This window comes from Lissotriton vulgaris, chromosome 3_1 (assembly GCF_964263255.1).
Source record: "Lissotriton vulgaris chromosome 3_1, aLisVul1.2, whole genome shotgun sequence".
Classification (NCBI taxonomy): Eukaryota; Metazoa; Chordata; class Amphibia; order Caudata; family Salamandridae; genus Lissotriton; species Lissotriton vulgaris.
Genome location: NC_141689.1, coordinates 598,025,697 through 598,040,115, shown reverse-complemented (window position 1 = coordinate 598,040,115; position 14,419 = coordinate 598,025,697).

Below are 14,419 nucleotides of genomic sequence, written 5' to 3'. Positions count from 1 at the left end.
AGAAAAGGAACCAAGTTTGAGTGGTCAAAGGAATCTGAGGAGGCCTTTCAATCTTTGAAAGAAGACTTCACCACAGCGCCAGTCCTGTTACACGCTGATCCATCGGAGCTTTTTTATGTGGAGACTGACGCGTCAGATCAAGCTGTAGGAGGAGTGTTATCGCGGCGACATAAGACCACTGGCCAACTGCACCCGGTCGCGTATCGATCAAGAAAGTTAACTCAAGCGGAGATAAACTATACAATCACAGAGAAGGAGCTGTTGGCCATTAAGGACGCTTTTAAAGAGTGGCAACACTATTTGATGGGAGCCCGGCATCAAGTAACGGTGTTTACGGACCATTGCAATTTAAAATTCCTGAAAACAGCCAGAACTCTTACTCCACGGCAATTGAGGTGGTCCTTGTATTTTGTAGACTATGATTTCGTGATCACGTATCGTCCAGGAGCTCAGAATGGGAAGGAGGATGCCTTATCCAGGATTGGTACCGAGTTTCAAAAGACCGCTACAGACATTCTGCCAATCATTCCCAGTGACAAGATCATAGGGGCCACAACCTCCATTCGACTACAGGAGTCAATTGCAGACGTTATGAGTTCAGAGGCCATGCAGAGTTGGGCGGAGGAGGATGTCAACAGAAAGATCATTCAACAAATGCCTTATCATCGGAATGCCTTGTATCTTCCGACAATTGAGTTACAGCAACAAGTGATGCATGAATGCCACAATGACAAATTAGCTGGTCACAAAGGAGAAGCCAAGACTGAAGAGATAATTAATAGACATTATTGGTGGTCTAAGATGACATCAGATATTGAGAAGTATGTTAAGTCCTGTGAGATTTGCGCGCAAGGGAAGTCAGAACGGCAGGCTCCATTGAGGTTATTGCAACCACTACCCACACCTCCCCATCCTTGGCGCACAGTCACATTAGATCTTATTACAGATTTACCAATTAGTCAAGGGTACAACACCATCCTAGTGGTGGTGGATGCCTTTTCAAAATGGCCCACTTTACAGCGTTAAAAGGGGTTCCTTCAGCCAAACAGTTAGCTGCTCACTTCAGCTCCCAGATAGTCAAGATACATGGAATTCCTAAAATTGTCATTTCTGATAGGGGTTCCCAATTTGTATCCCACTTTTGGAAGGCCTTTATGGAAGGGTTGGGAACAGAAGTTAGATTCTCCACTAGTTACCACCCAGAAACTGATGGGCAGACTGAAAGGGTGAACCAAGAGCTGGAACAATATTTGTGGCTGTTCCTTTTGAAAGAAGAAGGAAATTGGTCGGATTATTTGTGGACAGCGGAATTCGCTCACAATAATACGAAGAACAGCTCAACAGGGTATTCCCCCTTTTTCGTGAACTATGGCAGGCATCCAAATTAAGCATGGGCGGAAAATCCGTTCCGCTCGCGAATTTTGCGGATTTTCGGTAAATTCGCAATCCGCGAACGCTCGCGAATTTACCAAAAATCCGCAAATTCGCACGCAGCTGATTTTTTTTTCTTGGTGATACAATTTTGCGGCGTGCGGTGTAAGTTCGCAATTGCGAACATGTAGGCAGCAACAATATCGCACTCGCGAAATTACAAAAATTGCAATTCTGCACAAGAAATCCACTACCAAGCAGCATAGACCTTCTGAAAATGATGATTTTTATCAGAATAACTCCTCAGGTTGACATTTTCCTGCACTTTTTTGGATTTGAGGCCTTTTGACTTTCTTTGGATCACTTTTGGATTAGAAATCAACTTTCACAAGTAAGCTTGTTTGGGGCATTACAGTTGCTGTAATGCTGTTCTGCAGAAAAACGAGTTTTGCAAAAGTGAAAGCATTCAGCAGGTTCAAAAGTTCAAACTCATCATTAGTAACCATTCCCTGTCGTGCTTCCTGACTGGGGCCCCTCCAGAGTTCAGTTGCTAGTTGCAACAATTGTATGACCCTGCTCTGACCCTCACAGCAGGCTCATAGAATAGCTACAAGTAGGCCATAAAAGGTCCTGGAAAAAAAATTGCACTGCAACAGAAAGCAAATTACAGATAAGGAAGCAGGTGCCAGACTGGAATTTTAAACAGTGACACATTAATAAATCAACCCCAAATTAATTCATGTCAGTTGAAGCAGGGCTGGTGTGCTTGCTTTTTCCCCCCATAATCTACAGTGATGATGAACCAGAGGGTGGCATTGATGTACCAGAGGGTGGCATGGGTGAAACAGAGGGTGGCAGGGGTGAAACAGAGGGTGCTGGGAACCTGTGATGATGAACCAGACGTAGAAACAACATAATCGCGACCGTTGCGAGCCGATGTAAGTTCGCAATTGCGAACTGGTACAAAACCCTTGCGAACTGGCAGAAATTCTTGCGAACACACCAAAAAAATCAGCAAATTCGCGGATTTTGCGGATTGCGATTTCGCAAATTCGCAAAATTCGCGAACGCCAGATTCGCAAAATTCGCTCATGCTTAATCCAAATGCTACCATTCGGCAAATGGAAACAGCAGTTCCAGCAGTAAAGAAAGTCATGTCGCACCTGTTTAAAATCCAGCACAGGGCAGAAGACAATCTACGAGTAGCCAAAGAAAAGTACAAGAAATATGCCGATCGAAAGAGACGTGAGGGGCCATCCTTGGCTAATGGGGATCAGGTCTGGTTGAGTACCAGAAATTTGAGGTTAAAGGGAAACAGAAAGTTTCAACCTCGATTTATCGGCCCTTATCCTATTGATGAACAAATCAATCAAGTTACCTATCGACTAAAACTACCACCCAAGTTAAAGATACACCCAGTCTTCCATGTATCATTGTTAAAGAAGGCTCCTGCAAATCTGAGAAACCAATCACCCCCAAAGCCAATTCAGTTGGAAACAGGAACTGAGTATGTAGTTAAAGAGATTTTGGATTCTAAGAGATCAAGAGGGAAGTTGTACTATTTAATAGACTCGAAAGGCTATGGCCCAGAAGAGCGATCTTGGGAAGAAGAGAAGGATGTTCATGCTCCAAGATTAATTAGAACCTTTCATCTACGATTCACCACCAAGCCAAGAAAGAGAGGACCTGCCTTGTTGGGGGATACTGTCAAGACCCGAACCGTGGGTTCTATTCTCTGCTACCCAACTGCGAGGCAAACAGTACAAGATGCTGCGGAAGTCACTTGGACAGAGAAGGTACGGACCTGGAGACATAAGATGGCCGCCGCTGCTGCCATGACAGATGGCCAGTAGGCGTTCTAGTTTCTTAAGTCCCAGCTGCAGGGAAATCAATGTGCAGCGCGAGCGCCTCGGGGAAGGTGCACTTCACCGAAAGAATTTGACTGGAATGTTCGCTTTCTGAACGAGCACTAGAGTCCTGAGGAAATATATAATTTTGAGAAACTGAATCGCCGCCTTGCCGCAATCTTATGTGCGGATAACTGCAGGTCAGAACTTGGCGCATAAGCCAAGCGCAAGTTACCGAGCGGTAATTAAGGAACGTCTTGTGGAGTTAGCCGCTAAGTTGAAGTCTGAGGAGAAGGGTGTCGAGTGTCACGGTGAGAAGGGGAACAAGAAGAGGTCCGCATTGCTGAGAGACTTTATCGGAGAAAATAAAGAGACTTTTGACACACCATGAGGAGAGGAATGAATGCGCTGGAGCACAGACGTCAGAAGAAATAAGTTAAGTGAACACACGTTGACTCTAAGGCATAGTAGTTGTACAAAGTTATTTACCTGTTTTGGGAAGGACCCAGTGTCACAGTCTTCATGTAGAGAGACCTGAGAAAAGAAAGAAGTGGTTATAAGGACAATACCTAGCCATGAAAGAGAATAATAAATGCTATGTGAATATGTAAATACTCACTAAGGATCAGCTGAGTGGTGAATAGCTCTGCCAACCTGTAAAAGACAATACAAGCAAAGGTTAGACACTGAGAAGAACCTTACCAAAATACAGAGAATAACAGAACCCCCAATTAGAGGAAACTCCGTAAATTAGTGAATGACAACTAATTAAGGAGAAAAGAATCACTACCCAAAATTCAGAAGAGGAGCTGAGGTCCAGCACAATAAGGGTGGGTCAAAGAAGATAATAAAGTAGATTTCCATAGATAGTAGGGAGTCAGGAAAGTAATGTTGTTTATTGTTTTAGGTTTCCATCAAACGAGTCTGCCAGAAGATAGCTGACTGAGGAAGCCAACGCAGGACCAGTCTCTTCTCTGTTTGTTATTTTATCCAATTCCCCCGTCCCTTTAAGGTAATGATGGCAGGTTCTGTGTAAGACCTACCAGCATTGCTAAGAGGGATTTGGGTTCAAGCATCTCTGTTCCTGTGCAAGTGTCGGTAAGGCTAAACCAAGTTTAGAGTTTCTGACATCAGTGCAGGAACACGACACTGTGCCAGGCCCTAAAGACTCCTCCCGCGTTCAGCCAAGAGAAACAATTTGCTTGCCGAGGGAAGGAGTGTAAGCCCGGAGAGTGGACTGGGGTTGGCGTGGGAGAGGCCGAGGGTTTGGAGCGGTCTGGAAGTCTGCGGAGCTGCTGACGGAAGGCGCCTTGGTGCGCGGCCCTCCTCGTTTGCCTGCTTGCCGATCGGCTCCGGTGGGGACACTCATGGCGACGAACAGGATCAAGAAAGACAAGACGGTGAAGGAGGGGACCCAAAAGCGTGCAGGGCAGTCCGCCTCGTCGGTGACAGATGTGTCTCCGCGGAGGGAAGATCTTGAGGCCCCAGCGACCAAGGCTTTCATGGTTGAGCTATTTTCAACGATTAAGGAGGACATTGCGGACCTGCGCTCTCAGCTCTCGTCGGATCTCCGGGAGGTGCAACGCGATGTGGATGGTGTGGGTGAGCGGGTCGCCACCCTGTAGGAGCATGATCTGGGGACGTCGGAGGATATTCATCAGCTCCAGCAGGATGTGATTCGACTGACGGAACAGAAATTGGACCTCCAAGCCCACGCCGAGGACTTAGAGAATAGGTACCGCCGCAATAACATTCGGATTAGGGCGGTGCCTTGGAAGGGCGAGGGGTCGGACCTGCGCAAATATGTGGGGCACTCTTCAAGCACATTCCTAATGAGGAGGACTTGCAGGATATCCAAATGGACCGAGTGCACTGTGTTGGTGTGCCGCGGGGACCTAACATATTAGTATGTGTGCACGACTTTCAACTTAAAGAACGGATCCTGAGGAAAGTGCGTGCCCTCACTCCTCTTCAATTCCGAGAACATCAGCATTTGCTTTTTCAGGACCTTGCGGCCTCTATGTTGGTAAATCGGAGGGCATTCAAACCCATCACCAATTTCCTGCGAGAGCAGAATGTTCCCTAGTCCTGGGGGCATCCATTCAGGCTCATCTTTAAGTGGCAGACCAAGCTTATCCAGGTCCGGTCACTGGAAGCGGCCTACGACATCTTGGAGATGGACCGGCCCACCCCCTCTTCTGAGACTGGCGGCTCTCCCCACAGGCACCGGCGTGGATCCGCAGAGTGGCAGAGAGTTGGAAAACCTGCGCCCGCGACGAAACCTGACCTGTCAACAAGTTTGCTGGAGCGGGGGGCTGCGGTGGCCTCGGTGGCCCAGGTAACAGACGCCTCAGCAGGCACTTGAGGTATGGACCCTTCGCTAGGCACTAGCAGGGCCGGTAACTGGCGCTGGAGGTGACGATCCACAGGAGGTAAATGACTAGTTCTTCTATGTCCGGGTTCGGAGGGGAGTCCTGTATCATGAACCGGGTGAATGACTGGTTGGTGCCATCTTCCCCTGCCTTTGGGACCTACTCTACGAACTGTTGTATGTTCTCTTCTTTTGAACTGTTGTGTCATGGGGTTTTAGGGAGGGTTGTTTTTGGAGCTCCGCATCAGTGCTGGGGGGGATAGGGGTAGGCTGGGGTGGTCGTGGGCCTCCGATATGTCCTTCAGTGGTCCAGTTTCAGATGTATTGTATTGTATTTTATTGTATTTCTTATAAAGCGCTAACAATCATCCTGCATAGAATATCACAACGCTACACTGGTAATGGTGAGTGGTGGGTAGACCTGAGTCCTACAGTTGATCTAGTTTGGGAAAAAGGAAGGTTTTCAATTGTTTTCTAAATGATGCTCTGTCTAAGGCTTTTATCCCTTTCTGGCGGGTATGGGTAAGGACTTGAAGGTAGTTAGCTTGAATGTTCGGGTTCTCAACAACCCGGTTAAGCGTGCAGCCATACTATCGCTCTTGGAGAGTGCGGAAGGGGAAGTTTGGTTGTTGCAGGAGACTCACCTCCTCTCCAAAGATACCAGGAGGATGAGGGACAGGCGCTTCCCAGTGCAGTTGTGATCCTCGTGTGCGTGGAAAAAGCAGGGGGTGGTGATCCTCTTTAGCGCTAAGGCCCACTGTAAGATACTATCCCAAGTAGTCGATAATAAGGGGCGATTCCTGGCGGTCTGGGTCCAGTGGGGGTCCTCGCACTTTACCGTAGGCTCCCTGTATGCCCCAAATGAATGCCAAGAGCCCTTTTTGAAGACGGCGCTTGCAGAGGTATTAGCCTCCCCTGATGTGTGTGTGCTGGTGGGTGGAGACTTGAATGTAGCAATGGACCCTGTGCTGGATAGACCTGCTGCGCGTGCGTGCCAGGTGGGGGCCATCTCCCAGGGGGGGAAGCAATGGCTGCAAGATTGGGGGCTACACGACGTTTGGCGCATTCAGCATCCCCTAGAGCACGACACAACTTACTACTCCGCAGCTCATAAAACCTATGCGCACCTGGATCACTTTCTGGCTACGACGTCCCTCATATCCCATTTATCTGCGGCAGAGATCTCCCCGTGCTCTTTGTCTGACCACGGCCTTATTTCTGTAAAGATGACCTGTAACGGGCAGCGGCTACCGTCGGCCGGTTGGCGTCTTCGAGACTCCTTTCTTATTTCGGAGTCGGTGGTCACTCGCCTGAGGGCGACGATTACGCAGTACTTTGTGGATAATGACAGGGATGGTATGTCGCTGGGGACTGTTTGGGAGGCCCTCAAGTTAATGGCCCGGGGGTACTTTAAGGCAGTGTCTGTGTCGCAGGCTCGGCTGTTTAGGGAGAAGCGCGAGGAGTTAGAGAAGTAAGTAGGAGAGCTAGAGGCGGTGCATAAGTGGACGGGGGCTCCGCGCATATGGCGGGAAATGGAAATGAAACGGCGCATGATCAAACACCTCGATCTGGTCCGGGCCGAATACGCTCTCTTGCGCCTGCGCCACAAGTTTTATCTCAGCGGGGACAAGGGGGGCCGGATGTTGGCACACTGGTTGCGGGCTCAAATGCAGAAGTTCGCCGTGCAGGCTATCCGGGATGAGGATGCAGAGGAACACACCGCTGACACCCTTATTGCAGAGTCTTTCCAGAGGTTTTACCGCGCCTTGTACTGCCGGGAACCCATGGATCCTGAGCGTGTGGAGGCGTATGTGGCCTCCTGTGGTGTAACGCCCCTCTCTCAGTCTTCGGCGGAAGCGCTCAACGGTGAAATTCGTATTGAAGAAGTCATCTCCGCGATTGCGCGCTTGAAACTGGCCAAATCCCCGGGGCCAGATGGCTTTTCGGCCGTCTTTTATAAGAAATTTTTTGTGGAATTAGCGCCCTTTTTAATTCGCCTTTTTAATTCCTTCCTGGAGACAGGAGAGGTGACCCCTTCCATGTCTGAAGCCTCTATCACCGTTATCCCCACGTCAGGGAAAGACCCCATGGAATGCAAATCGTACCGCCCTATCTCACTCCTCAACATTGATGCCAAGCTTTTCGCTAGCATTCTGGCTGCGTGCCTTACCCCTCTAATGGATGGCATCATAGAGCCTGATCAGCTGGGGTTCATACCGACGTGGCAGGAAGGGGAAAACACGAAGAGGCTTCTACATCTCATGGACTCGGGACATCACTCGCGCACGGAGGACCTCTTTTTATCAATAGATGTGGAGAAGGCCTTCGATCGCATCGATTGGACATATTTGTTTGCGCTTCTGAAGGCTTTCGGCCTGGGGGCTAACTTCCTACGATGGGTGCGCTGCTTATATGCGGCGCCGAAGGCGGCGGTCCGAGTGAACGGCTGCAGGTCTACTTCTTTTCCTATCTCTCGCGGGACGAGACAGGGGTTTCCCCTGTCGCCGTTGCTCTTTGCGCTCTATATGGAGCCTTTTGCCCAGAGAGGGCGGTCCAATGGAGGCATTGAGGGAGTGCGTTTTGGCGCCGACATGCACAAAATCTGCCTTTACGCTGATGATGTGATTCTCTCGCTTTCGCACCCTCACACCTCTTTGCGACACCTCGCCACAGAATTGCGCGAATTTGGTGACGTTGCAGGATTTAAGATTAACTTCTCCAAGTCGCAGATCCTCAATGTATCAGTCCCTGCTTCTGATGTGCAAGACCTCCAAAAGGATTTTGCCTTCCAGTGGGTGCACTCGGACATCTCGTATCTGGGGATTTGCCTTGCTCCCACTGTAGAGCGGACAATCTCTCTCAACTACAAACTCCTAATTAATCAAACATCCAAATCATTGTTTGAATGGTCCCATCTCCAGCTTGCCTGGTTTGGTAGGCTCGCCACAGTTAAAATGAAGGTGCTTCCTTGCATTCTATACCTTTTCCAGCTGCTACCTCTGTGCCCCCACTGGGCGCCATACAGACGCTGCAGGGGCGAATTACCAAGTTCTTATGGAATTACAAACGTCAGCGGCTTGCCTCCTCGTTGCTTACGACCCCTAAGGCCGGCGGTGGGCTGGGCTTTCCGTCACTGTAGGCGTATTACCAGGCGGCCTGTCTGCGATTCATTCTCGAATGGAACAGGCCATATTCCAGTAAGCACTGAAATTTCATGGATCAGGCGGTGGCGGGCTACAACATTTGGCGGGAAATATGGCTCCCTCAAAAACATAGAGCTTGGGGCTTATACTCGTCCACGGTGATGCCGCCAACCATGCAGGCATGGGACCACTTAGCACGGCGTAAGGGCTGGACCACCTTCCCGTCGCCTATGACGCCTATTGTTGGCAACCCAGACTTTCCACCTGGTTGCTCATCCCCAATCTTTCAGCGCTGGTGGGTGAATGGCTGCAAGAGAGTATGCCACCTTTTCAACCTTGATGGATTAATCTCGTTCTCCTCGCTCCGTCGGGACCCCTTTCCCCTCGCCGAATCCGATGCCTTTCCTTATGCGCAGGTGTCGCATTGGGTCACTCAACCATCTAATATTGCTGATATGTCCCGCCCACTGACAGCCCTAGAGCGCTGGGTGATCTGCAAAAAAAAGATTGCAAACTTATGTCTGACTTATACGCTAGGATCATTGCGCGCCATAAGGCTCCTTGTACTAAAGCACAGGCTCGCTGGGAGACGGAGCTAGGGCGCCCACTATCGCATAAATAGTGGGAGAAGGTGTTCTATCCTGCGCATCACACTGCGGCCAATGTTGCAGGCGCTGAGTCGGCCTATAAGGTGTTGACATACTGGTACTATATCCCAGCTCGTATTAAGGCCAGGGACCTGAAATACTCGGGCCTGTGTTGGTGGGGGTGTGGTGCTCTGGGCACCTTGACGCATCTGCTCTCACACTGCCCGAAGTTAGAGCGCTACTTGAAAGTGGTCCTCGATGACATAGATGACGCTTTTCACATCGCTTTGCCCAGGGCTGCTGAACATGTGCTGCTAGGGCTCCCGCTTGCAAAAGCATTTCCCTTGCGCTCTATGAGGGGTAAGCAGATCACTCTGGCTCTGTTAGCAGCATGCTTAATTATCCTTGCGCAGTGACGATCCCCTGATCCTCCTGACGATTCGGCTGCTGTGGCACCTATTGGCAATGGAAAGACTCTCTTTGTGTATAGATGGCAAGGGGGCAGATTATGCGGAGCTGTGGGAACTGTTCATTCATCTCCTATCCTGGGATATGCTGTGGGGTGTGCAGCCCAATAGATTTGGAGGATTTGGAATGGGTGGGGGTAGCTTAACGTGTATAGGGGGTAGATGAGGCTGATGCGGAGGTGGGTGGTTTTATTCGTTGTTCCTGTTTCTATTCAACGATTCTAAAAAGAGATAACATGGTTAAATGCATTTGTGGTGCAATGACACCCCTTCATCTCCAGGGTATGGCTTTCCCTAGACATTCCCATCTCAGCCCTTCTCACCTTGAGTCAGTCCCCAAGGTACCCCCAGCTGCAGAACCAAAGTTCCAGCCATGAGGATGCTAATGACGCCTGGCTGAGCCCTTGAGAGGGTTATTCTTTCTAAGTCCCCAGAGACTCAGGGCAGGACTTTCCATTGTCGTGCTGGGGGAGACTGTGTTGCTCCTGCAGCTCTCCCTGCACCCTGGCACCCATCTTGCAGTGACCCTGTCCTCCTGGGGCCACCACAAGCCAAGAAATATCAGCTTTCTGCTACAGACCGGTCCGGGCCTGCAAGGCATTATGGGGTGCTTCTCCTTAGCTTCGTGCATATTGTAGCAGCGGCTCTCCCGCTGCTGCGGGGAGAGTCGCACTGCACTTCTGGCACCCTCTCCACGGGCCTCATTTATGAAAAGTGACGCATCGCTGCGTGAAAACAGCGATGCGTCACTTTTCAGTGCGCACTCCTTACGACATTCCTGATGCGTCATATTTAATGTAAGATGCATCATGTCGCAAGGAGTTACAGATACGTCAGTATTTCTGACGTATCTGTAAGTGCAAAAGTGACGCATTGCTGGAGTGTGTCACAAAAGTGCCGCAACTCCAGCAATGCGTCCTTTCACATGGGGAAACCCCATGTGAAAGGGCTTGCGTCAGTCTTACGCCAGCTGTGAGGCAGGCGCAAGATTTTGACGCAACAGCGTCCTAAAAGTGACGCAGTGAAATCTCATAGATTTCACTGCGTCACTATTACGAGGCTTTTTGCGGTGGAACGCCCCCTCTGCATACATTATACCTGACGCAGGTATAATGTGGCGCAGGGGTTTAAAAAGTGACGCATCTACCTAGATGCGTCACTTTTTAAATATGGCGCAATGAGGTGCATTTTTTTACACCGCTGGTGCGTCACAAAAAGTGACGCAAAACTGACGCAAGGCCTTCATAAATAAGGCCCCACATCTTTAGGCATCGTTGGAGGGCCTGGTCCTACCCGGACACCCAGGTGAGTGATAGCAACTCCGGGAGCTCACCCTCGGCTGCTCTGGCAGTTTCTTAGGGGACCGGTCCCACCCGGGCCCCTTGCTGTACTCCAAAAATCTTCTAGGAGTCCCGGTCAAACCCGGGAACCCCGCACTGCAGGCTCGCTGGAGAGCCACTCGAGGAGTCCACCCCCGGTGGCTCCTGAAGGCTCCCTGCCCGGCCAGCACCCTCACATGCTGCCGCGGGAGCCGGCACTCCCCTTCTGGTCTGCCCGCTTTCTCGGGCAGACGTGAGGCTCCCTCTGGCCTGGCAGGAATTCGCCTTCCCGCTGCTGCGAGGGAGTGCGTCAGCACTCCCATGTCCTCCTCTCCACTTCGGAGCCCAGGGATGGGTCCTGGGACCTCCACAGGGACACCTTCACAGGGAGGGTGATGGCGCTCTCCAGCTTTGCTTATGGCATCGGGGCCCGGAGTTGGGATCCTGGGCCTCAGAGACATTATTGCAGGGGGTGCGACGGTGCTCCTCACCCTCCTTAGACGCCGGGGGCCAGATTGGGCTCCTGGCACCCCGGCCTCAGAGACATCATTGTGGGGGGCACGACGGAGCTCTCCGCCCTCCTTTGATGCCGGGGGCCAGGTTGGGCTCCTGGCACCCTGGTGGGGTCCCTTCACGGGGAACACGATGGTGTGACAGCGTATCCCCATCTCCATCTTCGACGAGGGCCAGGGTGGGCTCCTGGCCCCGCTGCAGGGCATTTCCATGGGCGAAGGCAGTGGAAAGCGGTGAGACGAAGAGGGCAGACCAGTGCCATGGAAAGGGCCTGAGGAACCTGTGGTTCAATAACTCTATGCCCATATTGATGCAGGTTATGAAGCAGGCCCGCTCAGGCAACAAAAAAGTCCAAAAGGGCATGATGGAAAATGTGCCCCAGTCAGCAAAAAAGCACACATGACAGAGGATGTGCATAATAGAAAGGCAGTCTGCAATAAATAACATTGAGCTGAGGCAAAATTCAAGGGGTGAACCATTGGCAGAGGCGACAAGGCTGCATCGGAAATAGGAAACATTAATAGAAAGTGAAGCTAGGGTGGGAATTCAACAGGCATAGGAATTTTACAGGACCAAAGCAGACATATGTGAGAAGGTAAATAACAAAGAGGAGGCACATTGATAGGTGGGAGAAGCAAATATGGAGGGAGGGCAGGAGCCAGGTAGATGGGTGGCAGATATAAATATAGAAGGGAGAGAGCATGCTAGAGTTGAAGTGGCTTGTGAGTCCTGAGGTATCAGACTACCTTTAGGTTGGAGCAACCTGGAGGCAGCTGAGAGAACAGTCCTGACGGAAGAGGTCAGGGAAACAGAGAAGATACTGGCTCTGTTTACAGTGACTTATGAACACTGGCCCAAAGGTAGGAGGGTTTATGGAGACTTCTTGGGCACCCTGAAATGGGATTTAGCATTGCAAAAACATCCACTTACAAATCCAGAATGTAAACTGTATGATAGGGCAAGTGGGATAAAACAAACAACCTGGAATGAGTCATTGGGACTGGATGAATGACAAATAAGGGTTTGAGCTAGACCACGATAACTTCAACAATGAAGGGGAAAAGGAGAATACGAGAAAGTGTGGGAATGTGCACAGAAGGGCGAAAATTGAGTCACTGTAGGAAGAGAAGTGGGGAGAGGCAACTAAAAGAATGAGGGGCACTGTAGCGTTTCAGATGTCAAGAGGAAACTCATAAAAAGACACCAAGGACTACTAGCTGATGAAGAGGAGTGTGTCTGAATCTAAAGAAACAGATACTGTGGGAAGACATTTTTATTTCAAAATATGGACAAGTGGTGGTCAATATGGGAATAGGGGTATGGAAAGAAAGAAGTGGGGCATAAACCAAAGGGTGTAGGGTAATTGAAAGGTGTTAGAACATAAGGTGCACGGAAAACAAGACAAGGAAACTAATAAATGAAAGTTTTATGACAAGAAGTAGATTATGAAATCAGTATGTGATGAAGAGGTATTGATAGTGGAAGGGAACTACTCTCAGGGGGATGAGGATGAAGATAGGGAAAAAGAGGGGAAGTGGAAAACAGACCAGAAAAGAAACCGCCATACATACAACGCCAGTGGGTGCTTATCTATCTGAGAAAACGAAATATTTTTTTGGGGAAAAGTGGATATATTATTGCATTTAAATTAAGGACTATAGAGAACCTATCAAAAGAAGGTTCTAAGGAGGAAGAGTTGGAACTACTGAGGTGTCCCAGGGTGCCAGTAGATAATGAAAACTGATAGACTAGTGACTTTACTTAAGTATATAGGTGTAATAAGAAAAGCACACATTGATTTTAGAGGATTTGTGCAGTTCAGATATGATGAGGAGTTTACAGCAATGCTAAGTGTAAACCCAGAGAAATCATGAATGGGAGTAGGTTCAGAATTATGGTTGCAACAGATGTCACATACTTACCCTGCACAAGAAACACATACGGCTTGTGGGGGTATCAAAAAATGCAGCAGCCTTTTCTTAGCCGCCCTGCCCTACAGGCAGTGGATAGGTATGTAAAAGGACAGTTTGAAACATAAGGGGCATGTTGGGCGTTTAACAGGTTTTTGCATTTGACAGGTGTGTGGACACAAACATGAATGATCCAAGTGTGGAGCAAGCATCTCCTTACACAATGTTTGGATGTGCACAGAATGGAGTCCAAAGAGAGGTAGGGCAGAACAAATACAGCCTGCACCAAATGTCTTCTGTACTGCTTGAATAGGACGAATTGAGAGAATGGCTCAGGAATTACCATGACAAGGCAGCAGCTAAAAGTTTGTGTTGGGGTTTCAAGAGGGTTTTCATTTGGGTTAGCAAACTGTGGATGGGGCTAAGGTGGACAGATAACATGAAATCAACAAAAGAGTTTAAACATATTGTAATGGAAATGTTTGGCAAAAGAGTTACAATGAGGGAGAATTCAGGGTTTTTCTATAAATGCCCTTCACAGGATTTAATCATTTCCCTATTAGGTGTGAATCCTAAGAAAGCTGAGAGGGGGTGTTGCATGGTACACCATGTGTCATAGCCGGAAGGAGCCTCAGGCAATGCCTTCATAGCTCAGGAGGATTCTAGCTTGAATTATGCTCGTGTTAAGGATGCCATTAGATTAGTGAGGACAGGTGGGGAAGGAGCAGAGTTGGCTACATTCGAAAATAAATCTGGTTTTTGCATGATGTTGGTAGTTTTTCACTACTTGGTATGCAATTTATGTGGACAGAGTGCTATTGTAACACACAATATCTTGTTCCTTACTTGAGACCTTTAGTATATTTTTACAATGGTATTGTCAGAGAGAAC